The 17057-nt window shown below is 31.7% G+C and overlaps 1 long non-coding RNA gene across 2 annotated transcripts; it reads left to right on the top strand.

The window, feature by feature from the left end:
- The first annotated feature begins 5402 nt into the window (after positions 1 to 5402).
- On the top strand, positions 5403 to 15860 carry LOC123551602 (uncharacterized). 2 transcript variants are annotated; one of them, XR_008370591.1, is made up of 3 exons: positions 5403 to 6083; positions 6313 to 6391; positions 10263 to 15860. It is a non-coding gene; the product is annotated as an uncharacterized LOC123551602 (long non-coding RNA). The 2 variants fall into 2 exon arrangements; XR_006686444.2 differs by lacking the exon at positions 10263 to 15860 and adding an exon at positions 6700 to 7980.
- The last annotated feature ends 1197 nt before the right edge of the window (positions 15861 to 17057 follow it).

Genomic DNA, 17057 nt, shown 5'->3' with positions numbered 1-17057 from the left:
ATTATTCTAGGATTTATAATTGCGCTATTGAGAGGTATTCCTAACACTGGATTGGACAGAGAGCACATATCAGCTATGATTATAACTAGGACGGCCTGCAATAGTCATTTTATTAGTGCTGAATGAGCTCCATTGGCTATACCGAGATGCAGAGTATTCTCAACTCTGACCCACACGTACAATGATCATTTCTTCATCAGATACATGATATCATTATATAGGGCGATTTGGAACTTAAGACAGAAAATACACTATTTCGTTATTTGCCAAAGGCTTTATATGCAAGACAACTGTAGCTCAGTATATTTTAAGGACACATTGTTTATAAACTAATAGATTAATCTTTAACTTCAAAAATTTACATCTAACTCTATCTGGCATGCCTTTCTTTATTTCTGTATCATATTTTCATCTTAAACAAATTTTTGTATGTAACTATTTGCGTTCTTGGGGTGTCTGCAGTAAATCACAGCACTTTAGAAATGTTTATAGTTATAAGCTCTGTGGAGGGGTTCAGTGAGAGAGACCGTCCAGTGCTAAAGATGTTGTCAGATCAATACGAAGGTCGTTGGTTCAAACCGTACAAAGGTTAATATATCATACAATACCTGCAGTGCTTTCCTCAAGAAAGCGGAATTTAGACTGATTCTAAAACTTGAAATCTTAATCAAATTCAAATAAATTAGTATCATTGAATATAGTATAAATTAGCATTAATAAATACAACAATACATTTAGTTCACATTCCATTTTTTTTGGTAAAGAAAGCATTAGGATGATCGTATGCTTTAGCTTGAAGTCATCAATTGTCTTGAAAAACATAAACTATGTCTTGTATGATACGTTTTACATGAATTTAAATTAGATATTGAATTACAAGAATAACACAAAATAGCTCCTTCTTTAGCTTCTCTTTTGAATGCTTAATAATAATATTCATAGGGAAATCGAACTATCGGTACCCCATGTACAGTATAAGTATTGTAAAATCGATTATATGAATTACAGTATGTACGTATATGTGAACTTGTTTTATAAAATATCCTTAATGAACCTCAAAATGTAAAGAATATTTAAATAATATTTTGATATAATTAAATACTAAAATTAGTTTTGTTTGCCCGAGTGATATACTATTCACACTAAAAAATAAAGTCATCCTGTAAATGAAATTTTTAAACAATTTTCCCCCTTTTAGGGCCTCATCTAAGTCATTTGTCAGTGTCCTATATATCAAATGTGTATAAAATGTAACTAAATAAATATTATGTCAATAATATTTACTTATTTAGGTTATAAAATAACCTTTCGTACATTGCTTTCAAAAATATATGATTAAAATAAATAAAATATAGGACCCTTTTTGGGGCCTCATTTTAATCTAATTGAGGTTAGCGAACTGCGTGTCTCCTCCTTTTTTTGGATTCAGCATACTTCAAAACAGTTAATTACGAAGTTGGGTGCTTTCTTCACAAAAAGAAACATCTTTTTCCTATAACCTGCTCACTAAATAGGTTGTGAGATGAAATTTGAAAGACATTAAAATAGAAAAAGTGAAAACTCCCCAGGTCACCCAACACCACAAATATGAAACTGTTGAAGGCTCGGTTTGATTGACCCAATTCATTGACGGTACTATGAATGCTTTTACCGACGATTGTTTAGAAGAAAAGGGAGTCCATCCAGAAAAATCTATGCAAAGGAGAAATGCCGAAAACTGTCCATTATGTGAAAGAATGGACAAATCGAGGCGCAACGCGCCGAGATTGTCCATTCTTTCACATAATGGATAGTTTGAGGCTTTTCTCTGACTTAAAACACGGTCCTCTCGAAAAAATCAAGATTGTCTAGGTATTATATAATGTATATTATCTAATATTGTCCTCTTTAAGACAAAGACAGTTAATCGATTTGTGTCTCTGTGCTGAATAAAAATACCAAGACAATGGAGTTTAAATTAGACTACATATAAATATTTATTGCAATTAAAAGTTTTTTAAACATTAATGATATTGAGTGCTGATTCTTAGGAAAGTTTCGAAATATCTCGTTTTGTCATATTTATGAATGATTTGAAGTACCTTTTCAAAAAGTAAAATTTTACTTGGCCGTATGATGTATGTACATTTTTGTATCAATTGTTGCCTATGCTTTGTTCGTGCTGAGTTTACAGTTTTATATAAATCAAGACGGGTCCAGGTGAAGACATTCTAAAATGTATGTATGTATTTTATATCGTTATTACAATACAATCATTCTTATCTCGTATTCTATCATTTTTATTAGAAAAAATACCCGTATCACATGAGATCTTTACTCGTTATGACTCATATCTCGTTTTTACGAAAAAATATTTCGTTATTACAATAAATAGCATCGTTACTGCAAGAAAATTGTATTGTTACATTAATTACGGCCACATTTTCTGGTAATACCGAAACGTGCAGTAAACATTTTAGGGAACTTAATGTTGCTTTTTTTTGTCTTTGTAGTTGAAAGGTGAAATTGCACATTTCTGGGTAGGACTGCAACAAATGTCAGTTATTGCAAAAATTCAACCAATTTTACAAGAACACTGCATGAAAAAGATAGGTCTGCAGCATTTGAAAAAGAAAGACAAATTAGGTTTTTAGCTCGACTATTCAAAGAATAGGTGAAGCTATTGGACTCCAGTTTGTTTAATTCTGCCCATTGTTTCCTCGTTTAGGGCACAGCCATTATTATTTCTGGGGACATACGCCGCTTTTCATGGAATTGCACTCTATGCATCATTGAAGGTTCCATGTGCACCGCCGTATGAATACATCTGTTAATGTCTCTAAATTATATTCTGGTACTTATAACATGTGTAAATGTTGAGTTCTGCTCAACCCGGGGCTAAAGGGCGTGAAAGCTTGCACTTCCACTACCGTCCATGAACAGACTCAATCAAACCGAGCCTGCAACATTTTCGTTTATGTCGTGATTGGCGACCTGTGTCACACTCTTGTTCGTTGTAATGATCTGACATGCAGTGCTTAGGTTCCATAACTCTTCTCTGCATTTTTACAAAATTATGCCTTTTTTTTTTTCGACTAAGCAATTTTTTGGTTAAATTGCTGTATGTAAGCTGGTATCTCAGTACCCACTGATGAGAATTGGATGGAACTTGCACAACTGTCCACTGTCGTGGGCTGATATACACTGTACATAACCCTTTTTGCAATTTTAAAACATTATGCCCCTTTCCGACTTTTATACTCATTCAGTTCACAAGGCCGTTGAATAGTAGAGCGTTGCTGTCTTCCGACAGCTCTTGTTTTTACATTACGTTGCCTATTTTCATCTTTTTTCGACTCAAAATGCCATACGAGGTGTATATCTCCGATACTTTTTCAGTGCGATTTAGGATTACACAAAGAGGACTTTATTACTTTCTAACGGATTAAAATTTAAACTAACATTCTTTAATTACTTTTGACACATTGTTTGATTTTTATTTGACTGATAATTGGGTTAAAGTCATACGTTCCCCTTCAGAGTGTTTTTAATGCAGCTACAAGTTCTGTAGAAAATTGCAGTTTATATTTCGAAACTTTCGAATTTCATAAGTTGATGTACTAACATCTCTCAACGTACAAGGTTGTTACTTTACCTTTCCATTATTAACCCGTACCTGTCCATTCTTAAAGTATCCATTATTTTAAGAATGGACAGTTACAGGTTATTAATGGACAGGTATAGTAAAATAATCGTGTGTATAGAACGGTATCGGTACAATAACCTATTAATGGACAAAACTAACAAAGGATTACATCACAACCGTGTTTTAATGTAGATGATGTATTGAAGCTTTTCGAGGTAATAAATTTGTCAGCACCTGAAAGAATGTATGATAGTATGTGTATCATGATATACTGTACATCTGTCAATTATGGACAGGAAATACAATGGGATTATCTTACTGTAAATATTACAAAGGAAAATAAATGCCGTCTTCTTTGTAACACATTTTCAATAGCATTTTCTTCCCTTTATATTGTGTATTTAAATTCGAACGAAACAAAGAATACAGAAGTTGGCTTCTTTAACATATTAACATATTAGTTTATCATTCGGAAAGAACATATAACAAAACACTAAATGATTTATCATTAAATTCAATAACAATTATCTGATTAATATTCAATTATAATTATATGATACACTTAAATCACATGAGAAATATTGTAAAGGGTAACAAGTAACGCTAACTAATAAAACTTCCAAGATTTGAGGCCATTTGTATCGGAGCAGCTGGTCGAGAGAAGAACCTGCGAGCCTGAATAAGTAGAACAAGGAGCATCTGTCCACAAAGAAACGAGCGAGCCTGTAAAAGTGTGACAGGAAATGTAGAAACAACTGTTCAAACTTGCGTTAAGCAAAATAAGCACACGGAAAAACCTGTTGCGAATAAGGCAAACTATTAAACACTTGTCAAGTGCAACAATAAACTACACAAATAAGAAAAACATTGCAAGCGCAACAGTAAACTGAGCAAGCTAGAACTACCAGATTACTAGATCACTCGGAGAAAACCTAAATAAAATAACAAAGCCTGCAGGCTTATAAATAAAGATATATCTAGCCTCTAACCTCGATTCAAATTTCGCTGTATATAATAACTATGATTACTGCAGTCATAAATGTCCCTAAAAAGTTCCTTTTGAAACACATAAAAGCATTCTTCTCAGTTTGACTAAGTCTGTTCACGAGAGGTAATGGAAGGTGAAACATCTCTCACGCCCCTAGATCCGGCTTAATTGGAACACTATTCTGACGGGAATGAGATCAGGTCCCAATATCAATGTAGGAGAAAAAACGAAAGGCATTTGCAATGCTATACGAAATAGTGAAATAACTGTGTGTATAGCTCGCGTGTTTAAACCCTCGGACGACATAATTTTTCAAGAAGTGACATTTAGAAAGATCAATAGTAATTTAAGAATATATAACACTTTTCTAAACAGAAATGTTAATTATTATTCATATACAGTGTCTCAAAAGCTGATATGAACAACTAAATCGCATGAGAAGGTGACTATCAGTTGTAGAGTTTTTATGCAAAATGCTCATTACAAAGAAATTCAATGACATTAAGTGTTTATGTCCGACAGATGCACATGTATAAAGACTGTATAAAGGTAAAACAAGCAACCATTGTAGCATACGTCCTTTCCAAAAAACAAAAAGGTCGACTAATGTGCAAAAACACTACATAAACTGTACAAGTTTGTTATGCCGTATTACACAGATATCACATGGTTTTCACTCAGTTTGTAAGTGCCAGCCAACTGGTGATTTGAAGTATTGAGAATGTCTAAAATCTTAAACTTGCTGTGTGTCAGATCGTCAACTTGACACCTCTTGTCTGCCTCGTCAACCCATAACCAAGAAGGCCATGAAAAATATATTAAAACACAACAGAGCAAGAAATGTATTTACATAGTCACTAAATGAACAAAATCGTTACAAGTCAGCAAAGGTTTTAAAGGTTTAAGAAAATGGGTAGATGGGATGGGAAATTTAGTTTTCAGCAGTGTAGTTTTATCTCCGGTGTTATTCGAGAAAGAGAAATTGGCACGGATTGTGCCTGATCCCTTGCAAATTTGTAATATTTATACAAGTTGACGGGGATTACAATTTAAGTTTGGCGCATTATAAGCTGGTTTAAATCCGAGTGGTGTACTGTCAATGAGGGTTACCTCGTTGTAAATTATCATACTCCTTTATTTGTGTACTTCGTTCTCCATTTTTTTCTATTGACCAGTTATTGAATGAGTTTGATGTTACGGCAAATCGATACGTGTAGGTCATATATCGTCGTATTGTCTATGCACTATGTAGTTTCAGTGTGCGGGGCTACTTTCATAACTTTGTTTATCTGTCTTGTATGTATTGCTTCTACCAGTTATTGTAATGAAGTCGTTCTTACAAAAGCGACTGATAACCAGCAGTCAATACGGACGACAGCTTACACCAATAGCTGTTTTGCAAGCTATATGCAATCTTTTCATGTCGTTCTATTAGTTTTCTTTCATCAGAGCTGAAACGTTCGCGAAGAGGTGATTTTGCTTTTGGAATTAAGTGTTAAATGTGATAGAAATCGGATTTAATTTTTAATACAGTCCGGAATATACAAAAACTTATTAAGGGAATATAATTATTGTTGATTATTAAATAATATTTAATTTTCTAACTCTTTTTACAGTCTGGTTTTTAAATAGTAAATAGCACTGATACATGCCTTTTAATTAGGTGGGAGTCACTTAAGAGCATTTCATAAAATTCCAGATTCGAACCTCGGACCTCTTGATTGACAGTCAAACGCGTCACCACTAGACCAGCGGCTCATCAATTGGAACATACACAGGTACAGTGAGTATAATCATTTGTGATATTCACCTAACTCAATTAATGTTCAAGTTGGAATAACTATAGATAAAGTGAACGATAATAATGCGAAAAAATGCGGAGCTCAAGAAGTCTGAAGTATACTGAAAATATTTTGCGCTAGCCGCGCAATGAAATCTTTTAGGCCGCCAACTGTCTTTCAATATATTCCTCCCGTAATCATTGTTCTAGCTAATATATGAGCTTGCTACTCTGTGTCCTTTACGGACGGTATGAATCTTGATTTCCTTTTAAGTAAAGTTTAAAAGTAAAGTTTTATCCTTTAAGGTTATGACACGGCGATATATCTACTGTAGTACCATACAGCTAAGCTTTGAACAATGGAAACGTCATTTCTAGCTCTCCGACGCTTTAACTAATGTGAGATGACAGTCAGTTGACGACTGGAAAGAACGAAAAGCAGATATAAACGTTTTTTTATTAAAACCTTGAAAGGTACAAGTAAGTAAATGTATGAAATTCCGCAGAATTTTGTCAATATGCTAGGATTAAACACATGCTTTATTACTTTCGCTAGAGAAATTACAGTCAAAATAAATGGATATACACATTCTGATTTTCATTTGTTTTGCCTTTCTTTATTCTGTTATGAGTGCAATAAAACGTTTCATCGTTTAAAATGAATATTTTGTGTAGTTTCGTTGAAAAGCATAAAAAATATGAATAAATGTACACACTGTATCAATCTAAAAAAATATCCATACATATTTGGCTTTTAAAATTGCTGCATTATAAAAGTGTTTGTCTTTAAATTTATATCGTACTTGCTATTAGTTTTATTCATAAACTCAGAAAATTGAAAAAGTTGAATAACGTGCTTTTATTATTCAAGTTAATAGTAAGATATAATAATTGCAATATCTTGAGCAAACATAAGCATGAAAAAAATTCTTTGCGTGCAAACGTTCCTTAAATCTGTTGAATGAGAAATAAACTATTTACATTACTTGAGCTAAGTTTAAAATAGGGAAACAACAGTAGAAGAGCACGGTGCATGTTATAAATGCCACATATATGTATTTGTATTATTATTGTATTCTAGTTAAGTCTAAAGCAAGACACATCCAGTATACAATAATAATATTTTTTAATTCTGAAACAGGAAGTCTATTAAAAAATACAAAATATACTTCGCATAATTTGTCTGTGTATCAGAGAGTTGAAAATAATATAAATATAAAGGTAGTGTTCAAATGTAAATGGAAATGACCCGAGGTTTTTACAGAAGCTGGTAATCTCGTTTCACTGTTTTCTTAAACTATACCATTGTCATTAAAGTCTATCAATTTGAAATAACATTTTATTGTTTCAATTCTTTGTTAAAGTATTTACATGTAAGTGACATGTAAGGACAATACGTTAATCAAGATAATTTTGTTAGCTCTCTTCGGGTATTCAAGAATACATTCTTTCCGAAGTCTATCAATTAAAAAAAATCTATTGTTTCTATTCTGTGTGTGAGAGATATTTAAGGACAATGCTTTAACCAAGATAATTGTGTTAGTTCTCTCCGGTTATTCAGATTCTTAATTTTTTTACACTAATCAGCCTTTTAACATCATCAGTTAGTTATGGCGAAAGACGCCGCAAAATATGGTTGGAAAGAACATTTTATTAACAATCCAAATATAAACACGAAATATTCTATCCTGTGCAGAATTTACCTTACAAAAAGTATTTTATATCAGTCTATAAAAAAAATAAAAAAAAAAATAAAAAAACAATTCTGTCAAGTTAGAAATCATTTTAAGTGCGCAAAAATTATCGAAAGTGGCAATTTTACTGAACTTATTAGCTTATTTATTTAATTTTATTTTGTCCAGGAATTGATCATTTATTAATGAATCTTCCACGCCTTGAATAATTTTCACATCACAAGATGAATGTAGGGGAGCTTTTTGTCGATGTTATTAGACCTAATGTTTTATTCTTTTGATTAATTGCTAATAATTAAAGCGTCGTTTGTTGAGAAATGATAATAGATAATACTTTCATTCAAATCTGTCCAAATAACGTTACTTTTTTGTGATACATGCAGCAAACTCCATCATTATTGAACCTGAGCTCTACTTTATATAGTACTCACAAATTTCAAAGCAAAGCGTACAAACGATATTGTTTGTAAGCACCCTTGATGGTTGCTTAATTAATCCAGCAAGTTGTTGCAAGTTTTTTTTTAAATAATCAAAATAATAAATGATTCTTATTAGTTTCATTTTCATTTTTTTATATCCACATATCAAATAGAATAAAAAAAAAACAACTGTTAGAATGGATTCCGTCTATCTGCTTAAGTCTATATTCCAAAAATAACTAAAAGAACATAATGAAAGGTTTTCTTTTCACGAACATTGCAAATGGTCCGACATTAGCGATTGGTGGAAGTTGGTTTTTGTTCTCAGTAAATCAAAATCACCTAACACAACACATTGTCTTGTCCATTCATTACAAATTTTCAAACCAACATTAAAACATTTGGTCTTTGCAGAGATAGATCAGAATGAAAATTTATATCTGTCTTAAATAATCTTAAAATACTTACTGATTATTGAAATTTAGGATTAAAGTTAGAGTAAATTTATAACTAAAATGCATACATTATTTCCGTCACGCTTTTTACATTACATATAAATTGTTATTTATATCTGACGAATGATTTCTTATTTATAGCTAATAAAAGTTTGATATCAGTTAAAACCACTTATAATACTAGGTTCAATTAGATCAACTGTTTGTATTGAAACAATTTGTAACAACACAACACGTGTTTATGAAAACCAAGATTAGAGTTTCGTAAACTAGACTGCCTTCCTCATACATATATTGAATGTAAAAAATACTCCGTCAGGAGAATTCGAAAAATGAGGTTTTATGTTTAGAACGGACATTTTATTGAATATTACAAAAATGAGCATGCAAATTGCAAAACCCTGTGCATAATTTTCAATCGGTTGAATGCACTTGTGGCGTTTTTCTTCAATTTGGATAATTTTACATATTTGTCCAGGATGCGTTTCTTAAAAATGGGTTCACTTACATTTTCCTATAAACAATACATATATATATATATGACTGAAAATAGTCAAGCTAGAACATTTTCCAACAGCTGATATTTTATGAAAAATAGGAAAACAACGCTATCATGGTCTAATAACATTTTTTTCTCAAATGTCAGTGAAAATAAGTACTCTGATCGCAAAATAATAAAGTCGTCATCTTTTTTCGTTGTTGCGGCTAAAACAACTACTTTCATTAACGTAATCGAAACATAATTCTAATGATGGACCTGTATGTTTCATAAAGTTACATTTACTGTGCAAAACAGCGAGCAGAGCATTATAAACATTGTACATGTACCTAAAATAAAAAATAGTTCAATATCCGTGTTTCGTCATATTTAATTGTATTTGCCAGACCAGCTGCAGACATTGAAAATATCATTTTCCTATACAAAACACATTTGTTATTTTAATATGCAGATTAATTTGAAATTAGAAAAAGACATATTTTAAATCTTGATCTTCAATACGAGCAAGAATAAACCGCTTGTACCGCTCCAAATATATACCATCTATAAGCTACTTATGTTTCTCGTACACTGGAATTACCTCAACCAATGTACGGATATCGCAACAGAACAGACTGGACATATGAAACTGTTAAAAATCAAACAACAAATTTAGCAAATACTGCAAATATTTAACGTTCAGGGAGTATCTTTTCCGAAAAGTTAACATGTTTTGCAACATTACAATGCAAAGGGTACATAAGAGTGTTGGGTAAAATTTCAGATTTGCAATTAAGTGGAGGCTGGAATTTTATCCTTTCAGATAAATTGAATTATCATTGAAGTTTCACTCTGTTTATCATGAAATATAAAGATCCTAGCAACATCAGTAAGCAAGGAGAAGACGCTAGGCACTGGAGTAGCAACCTGTAGTGAATGATGCATTTTCCATAGTGATTGATGGTTGTTTATGGAAGTAGTGTCAACTACAACACACGTCGAGAAAAAGAAAGCTGACAGTGTCAGTAAGTTAAGGTAAAATGTTATTCTTACCTTTTAACGTTTTGCTCGTTTATAATATAATAAGGAAGTATGTTTATTGTTAAGTCTTGTAACAGTTGAACAGCGGGAGTTTTAGTAAAGTATACAAAAAATACTTTATCTTGTTAAATCATTTCCATATTACAGCATGTTATTCAATACGAAATGCTTTGGAAACAAATGTCCAAAATGCATGTCTTATGCACCTTGTGTTTACTGATTTCATTTATAAGACGCAAGGCAAACATAATTTTTAAAAACTGTATGTATGGATCAGGATATATAAAAAGTATAAGGCTAAAGTCAGTTGTTTTCTTTTCAGATTATGTGACAGTTACATCTATTTTATATGTTTCTAACATGTTTGCTTGTAAAAGCCCTCTCCTGATTTACTTCAAAAATTGGTTTCATCAGGACTTCTTAAACAACATAAAAAATAGGATGCCGCTCGGGTTGTTCTATTTACTTAATGACTAGTTTTAAATGCGGTTGTTTCTGTCACTGTAAGAGATAAGCTTATATTCGGTATCTACTTTTGTGTTTAAACCGGGGTTTTAGTACAAATGTCAAACAAAATTGATGGTGCAATTTTTAATCCCCTATAAGTCAAATTCTAACTATAACTTTGTTTTCGAAATTCTTTTTTACGAATATTACTTATCAGCTTTTTGATAATAAAATATCATTGGAATGGGTTCATTCTAAAATAACCTAACATTTGTGTTATTTAAATAAATAATGACAGAACTCATTTTTAATGGCGACCTAGCAGAGGATTGTTATAATTCTTTTAGAAATACAGTACCCATTCTATACATTATGTTCATAATGTTTTTCATGGTAATTCGACCTATATAGACCATGCAATGCCGAATTATCTATGAACATACATACATACATCGCTATTTGATTCCAGTATAATGTGCTGCATTCATTGAGTTTGTCTACATCCGTCGAATCTGTGTATATATTTTTTTTCATGTATTACAATGATGTTTGCATGAATGGAACGTTATCATGTTGTAACGATTACTTCCAAAGGCGAAAATCAACTATCAATACGGACGACAGCTTTCATCAATGGGTATGGGAAAAGTTTACAACAATATATTCATACCTTACCATTGTTTTTGATCAGAGGTGGAAATATCACGAAGAAGTTGTTGGTTAGAATCGGAGTTAATTTTCTATACCATGTGGATAATACATAGGAAGAGTGAAGAAATATAACTATTGGTGATAATCAAATCGGACCTGAATTCCAATATGGTCTGGAATAGACGTACATATAGTGGAGGAATACTGAAGAAAACGTTTTATTGTGATTCAAATTGGATGGATTTGATATTCTATGCAGTTTGGAATATACATAGACATAGTGAATGATTATCATTATTTAGTGGATTTAATTTTAAATACATTTGGAATAAATATAGATATACTGCAAGAATATAATTATTGGTGAGTAAGTTTCTTCTAATTATTAATATGTATTCAAATCAGATATAATGCTCAAAACTTTTGAGACATACACATATAAGATGAAGTAATATAATAACTGATGAGTGCATCGTGTTCTAAATATTACACAAACCACTATTTATCCATTTAATAGACTTTGATGTACAATTTTTGGAAAATAAGTACGAAATAAATATTTTGGGAAGACAATAGATATCGTGTACTGTCAAAAGAAACGCAGGTAACGTCGCACCGACACAATTATGGGTCATATGGCGACTTTCCAGCTTTAATGGTGGAGGAAGGCCCCAGTTGCCCCTCCGCGCATTATGTCATCACGAGCGGACACCTGGGTAGAACCACCGACCATCTGCAAGTTAGATGAACCGATGGCACAAATGTATGGTCTTTTTCTATAGCGCGTCCCTGTAAAATAATTCCATGTCTTGAATATTCTCCTTTCAGCTGAGCACACTAAAACATTTTCGCGAAAAGTACATGTGCAATATTGATCTTATTAAATTTCCCGAGATGTTTGCTGAAATATATATCGTGCATATCAAGGAAATGTAAAGATCAATTATATGTACGAGTTAAGCATTGTAGACAGTATACTGGGAAAAACACTAGAAGTGTAAGCAGTTTAATCGCTCGTAAAATCATAAGAAAATGTCGGGACCCGAACGACGCTCTAGGAAATAACCTGAAGATCAGGTGTTTCGTAGATTTTCGTAATGATCAGACAAGTAACTGAAGAGAACAAAGCCGTTGTACGAATTTCAGTATTCACAAAATATGACACTTTTTTTCAATTGCCGCTGTTTCTGTCTGGGAGCTGACCATTTCTGCGACAATTTTAAGCGGTTTTTTACATCAAGGTATCCACCGACTGACTTCTCTAACGTAACTCGTTGAAAAGAGTTTAAGAAACGTGTCCAGCCGGGAATTACATTTACTACAAATTTACTAATAGATTTCTAATTGATATTGCGTATTTGATGAAGTTACATTAAAAAACAAAATGAGACTACGAAATCAGACAGCGGAATTTAGAAGATTTCATTAAGTTGAATAGAAGATCTATCAATATTAAAAAACTTAATAATTTTACGGGTTTTATTTATTTCTTTTATTATTTTATTTTAACTGTTGTTGTTTATTTTTTGACGAATAGTTTTATATTTGTGGTAATATTCGGTACATTACAGCAAACGTAGGATAGACAGATAAGCCGTTTTGTGATTTTCATAAATAACGTAGTATTTCAACAAGAAAGATTTGAAAGATTGCTGCAGATCATCAAATTTAAAACACAAAACTTAATACACAGTGTTATGCCTTCTTATGAATTTTCAAAAAAAAACATGACTGTATAATTACTATATTTGGAAGTAAATAAAATTCGATAGGTAAGACCAATCCTTTTTATATGACGACTGCCTATTTAACAGAGTAATTATAATTTAGAAGTTTCGTTATTCCAAAGAGTTACTTAAGATTTATATGCTGTGTAATAGGCACAAATTCAATATTTATGACATTTTAGCCTGAATAATAAGTTGTATTTACTCAATTTCTTTGCGTTTTTCTTATCTGCAGTTATATAGCATGCCTCGGACCAATACGACAACCCTTGGACAAAAAACAAGGCCAATATGAAATTGCTCGATTAATAACATTATATTATTCCATGTTCGTCATTAGATTTTAACCAGCAAACAAATAATTGCCTATCATAATATATATAAACCGAAAGTGGCTGAACATTTTGAATAGTTAACGATCTAAGTATAAGATTAAAATAATCGGCATATAATTGAAGCCAAATATTATACATTTATGACGATATCAAAAATGCTTTATTATTACAGCATTTTAGCGTTTTGATGATAAAAATGTGCAGAAATAAAACGCCACCCTATTTTTTTTTTTTTTCAGAAGGGGGTGGACAACGCGCCGTACAATTGTGTCAATCTTTTGACACGGTATTATTTTGCAATATTTTGTTATATATTTTTACATTGAACTAACTAACAAATTACCACTTATTTGAACAGTTTTCAACCCTTTCAACGACTATTTGCAAAATATTATACGGTATCAGAATTTTACGGCAAATATAATTGACATTATCAAGAATAAAAAAAATATAACAGAAAATTGTGAAACCTTTGCGAAGGCGGATTTTATTTTTTTATTTATTTATTTTTGCATTTCTTTAAAGAGCAATATTACAAATATATCGATTCTATTATTTACAATATGCACAATTATGTGATTTTTGCGAGTTGGCAGATGTCAACTAAATCCGAAAATTATGCTCTTCATGTATACATGATATAAGCTGACAAAGTCACTTAAATGATAAGGCTTGTACAGATGAATTAATTAGCGCTTCGTTGGTTAAGTGTTTATTTTTTTATTGTGAAATGAATTTACTTGACGTGGAAGATCAATAACTCCTTTTCTATTTCTCATTTCATACGAATACGAATACAAGCTTTATTAAGCATAAAACATATTACAATGTTTGGAGCCAATATAACTTAGTCTATTAATACAGTGAGAAAATGACAGATTTAACATTTTCTGAAGAGTATATTAGTCAACTGGAACATTACAGACAGGAATAATTTTCAGGGGATATTCCTAACAGTTAACTTTTCTCATATGACACGAATATAAAAGCTTAGAAAGAATACAAACAGTGTTTTATTATCATTTTATACACAATTGGCCATTGACAATAATACAGATTAAGATATTTCATTCTCGGATCTCTTTAATGTGGACAAACAAGAAGTGGTATTCTGGTTCTATTTGTTTCATATTACATGATTTGCATAACCTCTGTTCGCGCGGTATATTGTCGTACCGCACTGTTTCAATTTAAGTCTATGCAAAGATGTTCTAAATCTAGCTAAAGCAATTCTATATTTACATTCTTGTGCTAAATCTAAATAGTTTTCTAACTCAAAATAATGATTGAATTACAATATATTTGTAACCAAGCTGAGTTATTAATCCCAGGATACCATTGTTGCTAAAATGCGTTTACTATTCTTTGTTAAAAAAAAACACAACACACACACACACATTTTAAGAGGAATTTCAATATCAGACTGATTATTTCAGATACATAAAACCATGGACTTGACAACATTTCCTTTATAGAAAATGCCAAATTTTTGTTGCAGTAATTGCGACTAGCATCTGCGTGAGACTTGAGAAGTAAGTAAGCCTGCTTAACAAGGGAGTTATCATTCTGTTTAATTACTACTATGTTTCGAGGGCTGAGTAGGAAACTATTGTATCTGCATTTTTTTTTTAATTTTACAGGATAAAAAAAAAACTATATATTTTCTTAAAAACACAGCTCAATATCACTATTCTAAAATCATTATCAATTGAAATAAGAAATAATATATAGGCTTTTGAAATGCTATTCTTAAGACTTAGCGAAAAGTGTCAGATACAATAGTTTCACTTTCAAAATGACAATATTGAATTTAAAAAGTCACCGTGAAACTATTGTATCTGTATTGTTCATTAAGAATTATTTATTAAATTCATATTGCTTTAAGCATAGAATTATTTTTTAACTTACAAATATCATAAATTACAAACATACAATGAAAATAGTGTCAGATACAGTAATTTCTTTCTGATGTCTGGGAAACTATTGTATCTGTATCTGAATTATTTTTTCATTTTTTTTCTATTATCATATTGAATTACCTCTTAAATATTTGTATTTGTCTTTCTATTTCTATTTATAACTTGGTAAACATATATTTTTAGGCTCTGAAAATAACTAAACAATAATTTAAGCCAGGAATAATAGTCAAATTGAATAAAAATATATTTATCATTACCTTTGATAATTTTTTTTGCGACCATATGCATTAATACTTGACTGTACACATTTAATTACATCTAGATTTAAATTTCACACAAGAAATTAATTTATGCTGAAATGAAGCTATACAAGGGGGTAAATGAGCTGCAGCATGAGAAAATCAACATAGTGCATTTATGACCAGCCTGCACATCCGTTTGCTAACAGTTTCTCCAATTGCAATAGGGTTGCAATAGGGTTTGAAAGCGAACAGTATGGATCCTGACCAGACTGCGCCGATGCACAGGCTGGTCTGGATCCATGCTTGTTGCAAATACACTATGTTGGTTTTCTCATGGTGCGTCTCAGATTAACTAGATAAATTTAATTCGGACCGATTTCGTCCCTCCCACACCTTCAACAGGAACTTATCTTTTCAGAACAGTCGGTGAATTCCACTGTCATTATTTCAGTAATGTTACAGAACTTTAAATTTGTAATATGTTTTAAGCTAATGCCAACATTGAATGATGTGCAGTGGCATGGCTACAGAGTCCTGTATTTTGAAGTGACTGTGTAATACATAAAAAATATTTGTTTCCATTGGTTATTTCAAGTATCCTGACCTGCAAAACTGCACTTTTTATGCTTTAAACATGGTCAAGGATGTTAGAAATAAACTTACTGATGCTCTAAAGGCATAACCTCCTTATTTGCATGCTACGGCTTCAGTAGTATAGTGAAACTTCGGTAAAGTAAAGACAGAATGTTATCAAGAATCATTTTCATTCTATTGTTAAAAGGGAGAGGACACGAACAGTTATTGCAAACATCTCTCATGGACAGTTCATTCCCTTTAAATAAAAAAATGACAGAGTGTTTATCAATTATACCGTATATTTAAGGTTGTGTTTATTTTCTTGTTATAATAATACGGCAACACAAAACATCCGAAACTTAACTTAACCTTCATGAATGATATTATATTCGCTTACCATAAAGCATGGAAAACTTTCACCAGTATCCATTTTAGAAACGATTGCAGGAATTTAAATGAATAGTACTTAGTTTGAAATGCATTGTGAATATCCCTAGGTCAGCGGTCACGTTTCTATGTAATCTCGTCAGGCATATGTATGTTTATGACACCACAGAAAATGATGTCACGCGAACTACAGCTATTTCCGGCAGTAAAGAAAGTGAAAGAAGACATGCTAAACTTGAAAATGGGTCGCCCCGTCAAAATGTATGCGCGTGGACTTCATTTTTGCTAACATG

The sequence above is a fragment of the Mercenaria mercenaria genome, chromosome 4 (assembly GCF_021730395.1).
Source record: "Mercenaria mercenaria strain notata chromosome 4, MADL_Memer_1, whole genome shotgun sequence".
Taxonomy (NCBI): Eukaryota; Metazoa; Mollusca; class Bivalvia; order Venerida; family Veneridae; genus Mercenaria; species Mercenaria mercenaria.
The sequence above is the reverse complement of the archived record's forward strand: the minus strand, read 5'-3'. Positions and strand labels throughout refer to the sequence as shown.